Genomic DNA, 17,203 nt, shown 5'->3' on the forward strand with positions numbered 1-17,203 from the left:
ACCCCGAAGTAGTGACTCACATTTATGTTATTGTATTCTTGTATATGTATAGCATGCTTTGTCTGTATAGTGTATAGTATGTTCTCTTTATATAGTGTATAGTATGTTCTCTTTGTTTCTCATCATAGTATGTTCTTTCTGTTTCTCATAATAGTAAGTATGTATTGACTCATGAATTAACTGACTCATGTATGTTTCATTATATTAGAAATAGGGAGTAGTATACCTTAAACTATACCTATTATAGTTTACTAGTAATGTTGGGCTGTAGTTCTGTTTTGTATTGCGTCTTTTGGGCTCGTAGATTAGCCTTGTATTCTCCGGTTTGGGCCTGTCCAACCGAGAGCCTTTTATGTATTGTATATAGGTTATCGCTTGCATGCATATTAGGTTAAGATTCAAGATTTCAGTTTTAGAATTCCAGAGTTTTTACGATATTGCTCTCTTGTAATCTTCCAATCCTTTACAGTTGATGTTCTTAATCGAGCTCTTCTAAGGATTTTATTTAATCATTCGACACGTTTGATTCAAGCTGTTAGTTCTTATTGTTGCGTTCTGCCTTGTTATTAATATTGTGTTCTTGCTGTTTCATATTCATATACTTGTTCAAGATCTAATCGATCTTCATATATTAAAAGTTGTTTTTAATCACATCAATTGGTATCAGAGCAGGAGGCTGTGTAATAGATACACATCTTTTCTGTGAAAAAGATTTCCATTAGGGTTTTCCGCAATCATCGATATTTATTGAGCCGTCATCTTAATTGACGTATCTTAGTATTTATTGTTTTGCCCTAATCTGCTTTATTACAAGTCTGATCTTTGAACAGGTTATTACGATCATTATGAACGCGACGCAATCAAACCCTATTAATATTTCCAACAACATTGGTTCGACGACAAAGATTCCAATCTTATACACCCATGACTATGAAGTATGGGCACATCATTTTGAAGATTACGTGATTGGATCGGAGGACAATGGTTTTCTCATATGGGAAGCCATTATTAATGGACCGTTTTCTCATTCCGCGACATCCAGAGTTATTAAGACACAAAAAGAATACAACGATTTACTCAAGGACGTGACGAATATTGCGCAGGATGAGAAAGATAAATTCCAGTGCAATATTAAGGCACTAAGGTTGATCAGATTCGCCCTTCAGTCCGACACATTCAGACTGGTCAGCTCATGCACTACGGCGAAGGAAGTGTGGGATAGACTTCGCGAACTGTATTCAATAGACGAAGATCTTGAACATTCCATCCAAACCTTACTTCTATCTGAATTTGGGGAATTCAGGCAAGGGGCTGAAGAAACTGTGACCCAGACGTTTGATCGCTTCAATCATCTTCTCAGCAAGATGATCAAACACGACATTGAAAGGAAGCTCATCGAACAAAAGGTTACTTTCTTGAACGGACTGCGATCTGAATGGAGAGCAGTTGTTTCCACAGTCAAAGCCCATGAACAGTTTAAATCATACTCTTTGGCGAAACTGGTGGGTATTCTAAAGTCCCAAGAAAAGATTGTGGTTCAAGAGAAGAATGTTGTCTCCAGTCTTGGTTCATTGGCCCTCCTATCTAAAAGTAAAGCTGTGATGGAGGATGAAGAGCTCAATTTAGAAGAATATGACCTCTCAACTGAGGATTATGCCATGATGGTATCCAATCCTAAGAGGTTCATAAAGAAAAGATTCCCCAACAACAAAAACCGAAACTGGCAGGGGAGTTACAGCTCTGAAAAGGCGAACAATGAAACGAAGGCTGAGGAGTCCAAGAAGGAACCGAAGGCAGATGGCGATTCCGGAGTAAGCTGTTTCTATTGTGGTGGCAAGAACCACTACGCTAAGGACTGTGTTCTTAAGATGATGGCTGAAAAGGACAATGGAAATGATGAGGAAGCTATGCTGCAGAGGAGATTGGATGAGTTGAGAAAGAAGAAGTCTACCGCTAACCCTTCTATTAATGCTCTTATTGTGCAGGGTTCGGTCAATGACGATGAGTTCGGTAGCACCGAAGTTTGGTCTACTGACTCAGAAGACGAAGAAGTGAGGAAGCCTACTCATGGAAAGGCTTATATGGCTAAGGAGGAAAGCAGTGGTGGAAAATGCTTCATGGTGTCAAGCGCATCTCAGATGAGGGGATACAATACCGATGGAGGAAGCAATGGACCGAAGGTGCAGGAAGATATGTGCTTCACAGCCAAACCACTCAACCAACAGTTCAATGAGCTTGATGAACTGATAAAGAAGGTACAATCTGTTTTAATTTCATCTAAAGTACCATCATCGTCATATGAGAAAGAATTAAAAAACGTTAACACAAGAATTTCTCATTTAGATAGTAGCTTAACTCAAACTCGAGTCACCAATTCTAACCTGACTGATCAATTAAGCAGGGTGGCGTCGAAGAGTGAGGAGCGGCGTATGTGGATTGAGTTAAAAGAGTCGGAATTAATTAAAGTCAAAGACGAAAACATTTATTTACAGAGAGACAATTTGAAATTGTTAAAACAACGAAATGTTTTTTGTTTAATAGCTAAACGTTTATATTCCAATATTACTCAGCTTCACTTGGACTGTGAGATACGCAAAAAGATCCACCGTATGATTTTACCATTCCTAGAATTCAAGGAGGATGAAATCGATGCCGAAGCTTACAATTGTGAGAGTGTGATTTCGTCTGATGATGTCAACCCAACTTATCAAATTGGACTGGACAAAATTGAGTCCTTCATTAAATCCAAAGACCATAAGGACATGCTCAAAAATCTTTTGGACGAAAATGACAGACTTAAACTGAGAACCGAAACCATACAAAAGTTTGACTCTCTAAATGCCAAAGTAAGTTCAGAAAATAAAATCGATGTTGAAAATGCATCTGAGCTTAACGAGGACGAAAACATGAGTGAAATTTCTGTAGAGGATACGGTTGACTGCTCAGAATTTGTTAAAAGCGAAACTGAAAACCACAAAAATCTTGTTTCTGAAAATTCTGTGGAATTCGCTAGATTGTCCCAACAAAAGTCCCCGAAATTAGTAGAAAAGGCTGTTGTGTATCAAAAGGTCAGAACCACTCCGAATCAGGTATACAAAGTGACTGGAGTAACAGAACATCAAACAGCTGAACTTACGGCTATTGTTAACGAAGACAATGCTGATGGATGTGATGAGTTCTTCTGGGAAGCTCCTATTGACAATGGAAACGAAACCGTTGGCCTATCTGAAAGAACCTCTTGGATGAAGAAAGGGAGATACATACCTGAACCCTTGAACAAGCCTGATAATTTCAGTGAACCAAGCACAAGTGGTACAAAAGATACTCCTCAAGAGGTTGATCGTTCAGCAGAAGAAGACATTCCTTCAACGCCAACAGCTCGAAGTGAAACTTCATCAGATACTCCTTCCACTTCCTCAGGGCAAACTGAATCTTCTTCAGATATTCCCTCTGCTCCCTCGGTTCAAAGAAAAACTCCTAAAGTTCAAAAGGAATCAGCAAAGGTGACATCAAAAGCGAAAGCGAACGTTCATCATCAACCTAAACAGATGAGGGATAAAAAGATAGAAAGGAACCTAAGATACAGGAAAAACCTTTCTGAAAGGAAACAATTCTGGCACTCCCAGAATGCATACTATTCACACAAGGACAAGAATCTGAAGTATGAAAATAATCCCGTAAGAAAGCACGATGATTCCAACAACCGAAAGCCAAGGTTCGGTTCGCATGAAAATACCAACCGAAAGCAAAGGTTCGGTTCTGAAAAAGATTTCAACTGAAACCAAAGGTTCGGTTCCAAGAACAACTCCAACCGAACTCAGAGGTTCGGTTCTGAAGTCAGAAGAGAACAAGACTCAAAGGTTAAACCCACCAACGATCAAAAGCAAAAGGGTCACCTAGAGTCATCAGCAAGGAAGACACCTCCATCCCCATCCAAATTCTCTCGTTCTAACTCTTCTCGTCATTCTACTCCTACTCATTCATCTTCATCTTGCTATAACGCTAATCCCACTTTTCCTCAAAAACCTCATTCATCAGCTGAACATAAGGGAAAACGAAAGGTCGATGAATCCAAGCCTGAGCCCAAAGGAAACCAACCTAATCTTAACAAAATAAAAGTATTCACCATTAAAAAGAAAGATGAAACAACTTTAATTAAAAGAACATATCTTGTTGACATATCTCTAACTATTCCTGTTCCCATGAAAACCTCACATGGACCCAAGAAACTTTGGGTTCCTAAATCTGCTTAATTTTTGCAGGTTATAAGTGACGAGCAGTTTGACGAAGAATGGTACATCGACAGTGGCTGCTCGCGTCACATGACAGGAAGGAAAGAGGAACTCAGGGAATACAGATCTCTTGCAAATGGTGGCAACGTTAAGTTTGGAAACAACTCTTTCGGTACCATAAAGGGATATGGGATGATAACGAATGGTGATTTTACCATAAGGAAGGTGGCCTATGTGGAAGGACTTCAACACAACCTCATCAGTGTATCTCAGCTTGTTGGAGGTACAGATCTCAAAGTTTCATTCGATGATGAAGGTTCTGAAATCATAGAGAAAAAGACAAAGAAAGTGATTCTGAAGTCAGAACGAAAGGGTGAAATGTTTCCTCTGAACATGAAACCCATCAAAGGAAACCCAGCAATATGTCTGCTATCAAAAGCTCAATCCGACGAAAGCTGGTTGTGGCACAGAAGACTCTCTCATCTCAATTTCAAAGATATCAACCGACTTGTCACTGGAGGTCATGTTAGGGGTCTTCCATTGCTCAAGTTTGACAGAGAGCATTTATGTGCTGCATGTGAAATGGGAAAGCAGAGTCGTCAAAGTCACCCATCCATAATTAACACAAAAGTTGTTGAACCACTCGAATTGCTTCATATTGATTTGTGTGGTCCTTCATCTATTGAAAGCATCGGTTGTAGCAAGTACATTCTTGTTATCGTTGATGACTTCTCTCAATTTACATGGGTGTTCTTTCTAAAGCTCAAATCTGACGCGACTCAAAAGCTGAAAGTGTTCATCAAGCAAATTGAAGTTCAGCTCAAGAAGGTCGTTCGCAACATCAGGAGCGACAATGGTCTCGAATTCAAGAACAAGGAGTTTGAAGAGTTTCTTGCAGAAAAAGGAATTAGCCATAATTTCTCAGCTCCCTACACACCACAGCAGAACGGAATAGTCGAAAGACGAAACCGATCTCTGTGTGAAGCTGCCCGAACTATGTTAAGTTTCGCTTCCTTACCTCTTTATTTTTGGGCTGACGCTATTTCTGCTGCTTGTTATACACAAAACAGGTCCTATCTCAACAAGCGATTCACGCTCACACCATATGAGATATTAAACAACAGGAAGCCCAATGTGAAATTTTTCCACGTTTTTGGCTCAAGGTGTTTCATCTTTAACTCTAAAGAACACCGCAACAAGTTTGATGTCAAAGCCGACAAGGGAATCTTTCTGGGTTACTCACTCACTTCCAAGGCGTACAGGGTCCTAAACAAACGATCAAGAAGGATTGAAGAGACATACTATGTGACCTTCGACGATAGCTATGTCCAGAAGCTACAGGCCATAGATGACACTGCCAAGGAAATCTTTCCTCAAACTGGTCAAGTCACAGTCTCAATCGCCAATATGTACGAGAATTTTCTGGATCTCTTTGACGAACCGGAAAAAGCTTCTCTCTCAGAAGCAGATGCAGCCAACAACAAAATAGATCATATGAAGCAGATTGTTGAAGATGCTGCAAGAAGAATGCATGAAGGAGAATTGCCTACTGATGAATCTCCAACCAAAAATGCTTCAGTCGAGGGGGAGCCAAATTCTCTTGTCGAGGGGGAGCCTAGCTCACAAGTCCAGGGGGAGTCAAGCTCTACTACTTCAACCGAAGGTCCTTCATCACCCGAAGGTAACTCTCCAACCGAAAATGCCCCTCCAAACGAAGATGCTTCAATGCCTGAAAATCCAGCACCACAAGAAACCCCTGAACCTCATGTTTGTCGTAACTCATCAATTGAGGGGGAGCATGATGATATGACGCTTGATTTTGATAGCCAATCTGAGCCTGAAGAGATGATCAACGCTGAACTAGATCCATCCTTCGATCCGAATTACCCTCCTCTTACAAAATGGACCAGAGATCATCCTATCTCTCAAGTAGTTGGTGATGTATCTGAAAAGGTTCTGACCCGATCTCAACTGAAGGCAAAACAGACATCCTTATTCTCAAAAGTTGAGTTTTGTATGTTTAACTCATTTGTATCAAAAGTTGAACCAAAGACAGTAAACACTGCCCTCGATCACTCTGATTGGGTTCAAGCCATGCAAGACGAACTAAACGAGTTTGAGAGGAACAAAGTCTGGCGCCTCATTCCAACTCCTCCGGATGCTTCAGTTGTTGGTCTCAAATGGGTTTTTAGAAACAAAATGGACAAGGAAGTTAATGTCATAAGGAACAAGGCTCGTCTGGTTGTCAAAGGATACTGTCAGGAGGAAGGGATAGATTACGAAGAGACATTCGCTCCAGTAGCTAGGCTAGAATCGGTAAGAATATTTCTGGCCTATGCTGCTCACAAAAACTTTGAGGTCTTCCAAATGGATGTCAAGTGCGCATTTCTCAATGGAGAACTTGAAGAAACTGTGTATGTGGGGCAACCTCCTGTGTTCGTGAACGAAAAGTATCCAAATCATTGCTACATTCTGGATAAAGCTGTGTACGGCCTCAAACAAGCTCCGAGAGCCTGGTATGAAACGCTTACAAAATTTTTAAAGATGTCTAAATTCAAACAAGGTTCGGTTGACCCAACCTTCTTCCGCAAAAAGGAAGGTAACCACCTTATGATAGTTCAAATTTATGTCGATGACATCATCTTTGGCTCTACGAATCCCAGCTTAACAGCTGAATTCAGAAAGTTGATGGAGACTAAGTTTGAAATGAGCTCAATGGGTCCTATTAATTTTTTCCTTGGTTTAAATATAAGACAGGGACCCGAAGGCATCTTTATCAATCAGGAAGCTTACACAAAGACTCTCCTAGCAAAGTTTGGCATGATGGGAGACTCAAAAGTCAAAGTCCCAATGGCATTCGGCACCAAACTTACCCCTTCACTGGATAAACCGGCTGTCGACATCACGCTCTATCGTCAAATGATAGGCTCACTGATGTATCTAACTGCTAGCAGGCCTGATATCATGTTTTCTGTATGTTATTGTGCTCGATTTCAGGCTAATCCACGCGAACCTCACATGTTGGCAGTGAAGAACATCCTACGCTATCTTAAGCGAACCGCCTCCTTAGGTCTATGGTATCCATCCAACTCTGGCTTCTTTGTTCAAGCCTATTCTGATGCTGACCTTGGAGGATGTGGACTCGACCGCAAAAGCACAACTGGTGGCTGTCAATTTCTTGATGGGAAGTTGGTCAGCTGGCAATCCAAGAAACAAACATGTGTGTCGCTGTCTACTGCTGAAGCGGAATACATTGCCGCTGCATCCTGCACATCACAAGTGATTTGGATCCAGAGTCAACTTCGAGACTATGGACTCAATATGAAGAAGATCCCTCTATATTGTGACTCTGAAAGTGCAATTAGGATCTGTCATAACCCAGTGCAACACTCTAAAACCAAACACATAGCACTGAGGTATCACTTCATCAAAGATCATGTGGAAGATGGAAATGTCGAAGTTCACTTCGTAAGAACCACTGATCAACTGGCTGACGTCTTCACCAAAGCTCTTCCAGAAGCATCATTCAATAAAATTTTGCAAGGGCTAGGTATGATGGAATCAGAGTCAGTTCCTCACACTACCTCTCGATCTCAAACGTAAGAAGCGCATCCAACCGAACGTTCGGGTTCGGTTCAACCATTTCACTCGCTCATTACCTCAAAGGTAGTTTCTCCTTGTTGTATAACTCTGGTGCAAAATTTGTTTTTCTTTATGTAAAAAGTTTTTTTTATTGCATATCTAAACTTCTTGGTTTCTTAAATATTTTTCCAAAACCGAAACCTCCAGAAGGTTCGGGTTCGGTTTTCCAAAATTTTAGTGAACCGAAACCAACCGAAGGTTCGGGTTCGGTTTTTCAAAATTTTCCTCAACCGAAACCAACCGAAGGTTCGGGTTCGGTTTTCCAAAATTTTCCTCAACCGAAACCAACCGAAGGTTCGGGTTCGGTTTTCCAAAATTTTCCTCAACCGAAACCAACCGAACGCTCGGGTTCGGTTTTTCCATTTTTTTGTTGCAAAGTTTTTTTAATCGTATTTTTTTTCTTCTTTTCTTTTAACTCTTTTATAATTTTTTTTATGTCTTATTTTTTTTCCTTAAAATTTTTTTTCTCTCAATTTCAAAAACTCCAAAAATATTTTAATTTTTTTTGTTTTGTGTGCTCATTCGTTTATGGGGATATATTTGATAACTTACTTAAGTGTCCCTAGAAGCATGCTGCTGTATGTGTCCCAAGCCTCATAAGATTTTGAATAATAGCCTTCATGACCTGGTATACACAAACCTTGTCTTCCCAATAAGGCTAACTCACTTATTCTAATCATGAGCTACCTCACTCTTTTCTCACATGAGTTTAGAGTCTCCTGCTTGGTCCTTATGTTCGCAGCAGAGGTACTATGTCTTCTTTCACCATCCCCATTATACTTCTCCATAACATTCGTATCATCACTGTAACCCTTGAGACTCTCAGCAACTACCACTGAGGTTTATGGTTACACAACATATGTGTTTATGATCTTAGCTTCGTGCCACTACGCGCTGAGTGAAACCCAAAATTCAACACCAAAGCATTGAAGGTGACCAATTAACTTGATCAAGTTTTCACCAATGAATTAACGAATGTACCTTCATGAAATCTAAATTTTTTTTGAGTGATTCCAATGAAATTGTTACACACCATAACATTTCTTCCCAAGGGATCCAGTTTTAAATTTTATCTGAGATTTCATTTTAATCCAAGCCACTACAAAATTCATTCTAACCTACTTGTTCAACAGACTACACCGGTCTCACAAGTAATTTGTTCACATTCGTTCTTATATCAAGAATTGAGTTGTTGAATCAAAGCAAAACCACCCTTAATAAGCCTTATTAAAAGAAGCCTTTCAACATTTATTAATGAATGATTGATCGTAATTCAACGGGATTCCACACTAACACTTTGAGGTCTCTCTTGACCTTGAAGGAAGAGATTCGTGCCCGGGATCATCAGTTTCGTGTCATTCTTGACATCACAGATTATCCTAAAAAGAGTTGCTTTATTTCTTTATTTTTTTTACACTCTTTGCACGAAAATCCTAGATTTTCCAAAATTCCGTTACTAATTATTTTACAGGCTGGATAATTAATGGATGGTTCATAATGAAGTTGTGGTTACCACTAATCCACGTGGGCGTTTTATTCAAAAGATGGCGTTTAAAAATGGGATAAGTCCAAAAGGTTGCTGACGCGGCGGAAGTTCAAAGGATAGAAATTCAAACGACGGTACAAAAGGAGGGCGCGTGAATTTGAAGCGGCCGTGCTTTTTCTGACACTATTGGACGCGTGTGCAGTATTGAAGCGTCATCCATCTGGCATTAATGGTGCGTGTGGAAATGGAAACGGTTCCTCTCTCTGAACCGGCGCTTATTGGGCGGCGTGATCCTAGGAATCTGACACTCTCTCTCCTACGTGATCATCGCACGTCCCAACTGTCACCAATCAGTCACTCAAAAACCCTTCCGTATTTCAATAAGAGATTTGAAACGATCTTTCTCTCTCCTATCACCTACTATAAAAAGCCATCAACACCACCTTTTACCTCTTTACTGCCCCCATAATTCCAAAGCAAAATTACTCCCAAAACTCTCTCCCGGTCATCTTCTTCTCCACACCTGCAACAATGGCTGAATCTTCATCCGTTCATGCCACTTCTCAAATTCTTCCCATCAGACCTCAACAATGCCTTGTCATTGATCTGAACCCACTAGCCTATGATCCCTACATGTCGCCGGTTATTGAATGCCTCAAGTACTCCCAACTTGCTCCGGCATTGTCCAGAATTGAAACGGTGCCAATGGTGGCTCTATCTCAGGTCTATGCGACGGCCTACTACGACAAGGGCATCGAAAGGATATTTTTCGAAGTGGCGGAACACAAAACGTCGATTTCTCGTCCCCGCTTCTGCACCATGCTTGGGTTTGCTGCAGACCCATCGCGTATTAACCTGGAGACGATTCCGGTTGGAATGTTATACAGCATGTTCTACAACATGGGCTACACGGAAGTTCTTACCTCCGTCGCCAGGTTCAAGAAGTCATGCCTACCGCCCCTTTGGAACGGGTTATTTACAGTTCTCTTCAAGGGACTGTCTGAGAGGAGCTCAGGATCGGACGGGGCCAGTTGTCTTTTCCTGTCAATCATGTATGGGGTGTACAACGGGATCAACCTCGATTATGGGTTTGTCCTTTGGCAACAACTGATTCAGAGCCTTTCTTCCACTTCTCGTCACTCTGAAGTGTCGCTGGCCCGGTTCTGGATCTTGATCACAAGATGGGCCATGGACAGGTTTGAGGTCCCAACTGCTGACGGTGCACCGATGTCTTCTGTTGGTACGTTCCATACCAAGAAGATCATCGTATCCGATGCTTCGAAGTTCTCCTTCATTGGCTCTATCCCGGAGTCGATGTATGGAAGTGTGCCATCAGACAGCAGTATGATCAAGGCGATCAAGGAGTTAGGGCCATCTAGTCTGAGGGAACTGACACCGGACATGCTGCGATCAATTCATGATGCCGACAAACCGGTCGCCAGGGGTAAGAAGGCAGACAAGGGGAAGAAACCATCCAAAGCCCCAAAACCTACTCCCAAGAAACGCAAACAACAGAAGGCTGCTTCCTCCCCACAACCGAAAAGGAGGAAAACCCAACCGAAGCGAAAGCTCGTCCTTCCCTCAACCTCCAGTGAATCCGAAGGTGGGAGTTCGGACTCTGAGGGATCACAAGGAGACGAATCTCCACAAAGAGGCAACACACCCCCTCGGTCCCCAACCCCGGAGATGGAACTTCACCAATCCCCAGTGCCTTCCCCTCCACCTACAATTCCTATTCCTATTCCCACCATAAACCCTACTATACCACCAACCTCATTCCCTATACCACCACCCATATTCACCACATCAACCGAAACACCACCTGTTACCGAAACCCCACCTGTAACCGAACCTCCACAAACCGAAACCCATATACCACCACCACCCGAAACTAACCCCCCACCCACTCAACCTGAACCCACCAAACCCATAACACCCCCAGCTTCACCACCACCTCAATCTCCAGAAGACGCCTCTGATGGCGATGATCAATACCTTGGTGGTGACCACCTGAACTTTGATTCGGTCTACTATAGTCCGTTTCAAGTTCAGAGTGATGAGGAGGATGATGCTCCTGTGACAAAGAAGCATCTCCGCGAGCTGAATGAGAAGGTTGATCATCTTCTCGCCTCCTCTTCCAACCAGCAGTCCTCCTTATCTGAAGCTGCCCTTCAGAGGATAGTTGATGCCTTCTCTAGGGCTCAACATGACTCCGTGGCCTCAGCAACTGCTGCGATAGACGCCTCCACCCGAGCTTGTGAGGCAGCGACCGAAAAAGTCGATAAACTATTCCATGACGCTACTATCCTGCTGCAGTCTATGCAGGACAGCGCCGAAGCCACCAAAACAACTCTGGAACCACTTGTTAATCAATTGGCCCAGTTTGTAAAGACGGAGTTATCCTCGTTCGCTACTCTCAGACAAAACCTTAGCGACGACAACTCGGCACTCTGTGCCTCCATCGATGCCCGCTTGGCAAAGCTACAAGAGGATCTTGCGGCTGAAAATTAACTGATGGACGTCCTGGCGAGTAAGACTACTGCCATCAAGGTCAAGAGCACCCAACTTTCCAACTCCGAACAACAATTGGAGGCTCTTCGATCCGAGAGGGAAATCATCAAGACGTGTGTTTCGGATGTCCACGCCGCTCTATCCAACATCCTGGAAGCACACGACCCCATCCTCAATCACTCCGTGAGGCGTACCCTCGCTGAGAAACTCTCTCCGGCCATGGACCTCTTGAGTAAAATTGAAGGCCTACCCAGTTTCGTGTCCATTCCGAAACAAGGGGGAGATGAGAAGAAAGGATCGAAACCACCTCCTTCCTCCAAAGCTACTCACACAACCGAACCACCCCCAACTGGTCATGCCTCGGGTTCGGGTGTGAAGGACAAGGGCAAAAACATTGTAGAGGGAGGAGATGACGATGAATATGAAGATGAAGACAAGGAGACTATTGCGGACATGATAAAGAGAAAGAACAGTTGCAATACTGATGACGATGTCAGTCGTGTGGCACGTGAGGCTGAAGAAGCCGAACATAAACAAAAAGAAGCCAACGATCTCCTTGAGAGCCGAAAGCTGCTCTTCCCTGCCTGGACCAGGGATCGTCTGATAAAAGAGGCCATAGAGACTCCAAGCATACTATGGCTCGAGCCGGTGATATCGTTCGACTGCATCAACTCGGTCGATTCGCAATTTGATATGCCGCTGACTCGAAAGGCGTTCATCTTCCACCCCTTCTCCAACATTTTCGAAGTCCCGCATCCGAACGATGAGCTCGACAGGGAGCTCATTGACTTTTATCTGGAGGCCGCTCGTCCTCAATACCTTACATGGAGCGCCCAGAAGATTGTCAGTGTTCGGGTGATGAAGCCGTTTGCCGTGGGGAGATTCACAAACGTCAAGTTCAAGCTTATCCGAGGATCTGCAAGAACTGCTCACATGATCTCTCTGGCGGATCTGCCCAATCTGAACCCTCATGATTGGATAGTCTTGTACAACATCTTGCTGACAAACAAAGCCGAATATGGTCCCATCTTAGACCATGTCAAAAGGATGCTGGCATGCTATATCATGGAGGTGGCCCTAATGGATCAGGAGGTTGCCATAGTGTTTAAGAAGAAACCGAAAGTCAAGCCTGTGGGATCGGCCAGTGATCTAAACACGATGAAAATGGGCAAGATAGATTCGAGGCGAAACTCTGTGATGTTCACCAGAGCCGAAGGACAGAAATGTCTGTTCGCGTTAGCTGACAAGCACCTCTACACCACTACCTGCTTGGAACACGTCCTATCAATCGTCAAGCGGTGTAAGGACAATTCGGCTGATGACATCAAGTACTTTGAAGATATGATCAATTGGTACATCCGGTTTAGACAGACCATCCTTTCCATAACCAAGTTTCTGTTTAGTACCGTGAAGAAGAAGGTACCAGCTTCAGCCGCCGGCCCAAGTAAGAAGTGAAGGTCTCGCTCCAAATTGACGCAAAGGGGGAGATTGTTGGGCTGTAGTTCTGTTTTGTATTGCGTCTTTTGGGCTCGTAGATTAGCCTTGTATTCTCCGGTTTGGGCCTGTCCAACCGAGAGCCTTTTATGTATTGTATATAGGTTATCGCTTGCATGCATATTAGGTTAAGATTCAAGATTTCAGTTTTAGAATTCCAGAGTTTTTACGATATTGCTCTCTTGTAATCTTCCAATCCTTTACAGTTGATGTTCTTAATCGAGCTCTTCTAAGGATTTTATTTAATCATTCGACACGTTTGATTCAAGCTGTTAGTTCTTATTGTTGCGTTCTGCCTTGTTATTAATATTGTGTTCTTGCTGTTTCATATTCATATACTTGTTCAAGATCTAATCGATCTTCATATATTAAAAGTTGTTTTTAATCACATCAAGTAATGTAGCTTGAATGACTGAGTATGTTTATACACCTCTGCTACCCAAAGGTGTTGGAACTAAGGTAAAAGCTTTTATATCTAAACATATATACATAATATATAATTAAGGATCAAACGACACTGGGAAAAACAACAGGGTACTCTAAGTCCAAAACGAAACAAGGAACAAGAAATAAAGTGAGTTATCAGTCCTAAGTCCTTCAAACCTTATTTATATAACTATATCCGTATAGACATGGTTTTAACAATATATAAGTTGTAAAAGATTTTGATAAAGTTTTGACACAAAATAGTTTGGTAAAGATGTTTTGAAATATATATTTGATGACACAGTTGAAAGTATAAGAAATCTATATGTTTGTTTTAGTTATTAATCACATGTGATTGATATAATAACTACAATGACTTACCATGTATCCCCCCCCCCCCAATTAAAGAATTTAAAATCATTTAAAAGGTAGATGAAGGGTTATTTCTCACCTGTAGTGAGTGATACGAATGAAAGATCGGTATATGATGATAGGTGTCAAGTGAAGACTTGAGCACACACACAAGGATCCTATTTAGCATATAAGGACACATATATGTATAAGATTAGGGTTTATACAACTAATCATGAAATGTAACACCTTGATTGGACTAGGAAATCATAAGATTGAAGGATATGAATCACATATGATTGCATACTAAGGGTGTATGGCCATTCTAGGGAGTTTACGGCCAAAATGCCATGACCAAGGGAGTTCACAGCCAAGAGTTTACGGCCCTATGTGATTTCGGCCAATGAGTTTATGGACACAAGAGTTTACGACTGTAAAACCATTCTACTTTGTGAATATGGGTGTTTAAAGGGCTTTCTAGAATTGAGGAAGGTTCTAGGTTCATGTCCAAGCGTTAGGAAGAGTTTAAGGTCGAAATTCACTACAAACTAGGGTTTACGGTTAAGGGAGATGCTCTTAGCTGTAAACACCACATGTTCTTGGGAAAAGCTTGTTTTCAAGGCTAGAATTAAGAGTCTTAACTAGATAGCAAGTATACAAGAGGCTACTTACGATTTAGAAGCTTAAAAGATTATATTTCGGCCAAAAGAACTTATGTGTTCTTGATGAAATGAAGAACACTTGAAGATATAACCAAAAGAAGAGATTTCATGGATGAAATCATGTGTTTTCACTAGATATAGAAGGATATCAACTTAGAAATGGGAAGATAACTTACTAGATTGAAGATCAAGATGAAAGTTCTTGATGATCCTTGAGAGAGAAGTCGAATTCTAGACTTGAAAAGGGTAAAAGTGAAGAAAATGGCTCCAACTTCCTACTTATAAGCTAGAGTTTACGGCCACCATGAGTTTACGGCCATAAACTCATGGGTCCTGGCCGTAAACTCCTCATTTGAGGGTTTATGGTTCGTTTAATGGTTTGGAACTTTAGTTGACCCATTCTAATACTTGATCCTTTGATGTACTAGGCTTAGAATGCTCAAACAGACTCTAAATAGTGCTAAAAGTCAGCACAAACAAATCCAACTTTTATTGAAGTGAACTGTTTGTACAGGATAGAAATTTCGAGTTGTCACATCATCCACCCGTTAGAGAGAATTTCATCCCGAAATTAGAGTTTAAGCAATTAAGTTGTCAGACCCCGAAAACCAGAGGCGGAAACATTTCCGGGGCGGACTCCACATTAAGTATCAAATCCAATGCACATAGTAAGCAAAGTAAACAACCATTACATTACATATATAAAAGTTTACATTTGTTTCAAAAGTAAATTATACGAGTGTGATACATAGTATATATGAACAAAATGAGACGAGTCTTCTACGCACTCCGTCTTCGCCAAAAGAGATCATCGGGTTTCTGTCTAATGCGGACCTGAGAATACAAGCAGTTTGAAAATCAGCATAAAGCTGGTGAGTTCATAAGCGGTTAGTTTTCTGAAAATGTACGAGTTCCTTTGGTTTCCTGAAAAAGTGGTTATTCAAGAAAAATCCCATATTTTCTTAAAAGTTGGTTATCAAATCCAAAATGTAATGTAAAAGATGTACCCTGAAAATATGATTGTTCTTGTGAATTGTAAAGTTTAGTTGTCTAACTTGTTACACGTTTCCGGTTATGTACTACTGTTACCCAGGAAAATCCTATATTTTCCTACATGTGTGTGTGTGTGAATTGTTACCGATTCTGATTATGTTCAATGTTATCCCCAGGAAAACCCCATATTTTTCCTGAATGTGTGTGTGTGTGTGTGAATTGTTACCGATTCTGATTATGTTCAATGTTATCCCCAGGAAAACCCCATATTTTCCTGATTGTGTGTGTGTGTGAATTGTTACTGATTCTGATAATGTTCAATGTTATCCCCAGGAAAAACCCCATATTTTCCTGATTGTGTGTGTGTGTGAATTGTTACTGATTCTGATTATTTTCAATGTTATCCCCAGGAAAATCCAATATTTTCCTGAATGTCTGTGTAGTCTCTTGAAAGTCTGATTATCCTTAAATGTACATTAGTTTTAACACATATATAAAACTAATAATTAAGTGTAAAGTGTTCATAATCTTGATTGCGAGTCCTTAACCATACTACAGACTAGATATGACTCGTGCCAGGGTCAGTATCTCTTTATGACTTTCGTCACCCTTGAACCTTTCGGTTCGGCTATAGCTAGCAGCCAAGTGTGGGATAGTCAGTCTCGTATAGATCTATACACTCAAGTCACGTTCTCCCTCCTGGAGATTCTGGTTACATGGATAGTCCTCCACTCTCTCGTGCCAAGGGAAGTGTTACAGAGGACGTGTCTCCAATCTTTAAGATTACTCTTTATTTCTCATATCTAGGGAAGTAGTATCTATGACTAACTAATTTCTAATGGTGTCTGTCCTTTACACTCGAAGCTAGGGTGTTTTATTAAGGACAATACAAATGCTTTATGATTTCTAATGGTGCCTGTCCTTTACACTCGAACCTAGAGTGTTTTATTAAGGACAATACAAATGCTTTATGATTTTTATCAGTAAAAGTATGATCAATCAGTTGTGGAGCATACAACATAACAATATATAGTAAGAATTGAAAATCGGTTTGAACAAACAACTCTGCAAGTTAAAACAGTTTGTTAATAGGTTTTCAATTCTTAAAAGTGTACGAATTATGAAACCATTTAAATGAAATCATGAGTTTAAGTACAAGATATTCTTGTACTTTTGCTTGTATTCCCCCCTAAAAACATTGAAAAACCATTGAAAAAGGGTAGGGGTATGAACTCACCAGACAAGAAAACGTGTTGGTTCGAATGCTAAGTGTCGGTCCGGGGTTTGATAACGCGCGAGGTTCCTATGTAATATGAAATGATATACAAATATATCTAATTAGACTTTGAACCACTAATTAGACATGAATATGCAGTCAAAGACGTGAAAACACTTCAATTCAAGTG

This window comes from Lactuca sativa, chromosome 6, assembly GCF_002870075.4.
Source record: "Lactuca sativa cultivar Salinas chromosome 6, Lsat_Salinas_v11, whole genome shotgun sequence".
In the NCBI taxonomy this organism is placed as follows: domain Eukaryota; kingdom Viridiplantae; phylum Streptophyta; class Magnoliopsida; order Asterales; family Asteraceae; genus Lactuca; species Lactuca sativa.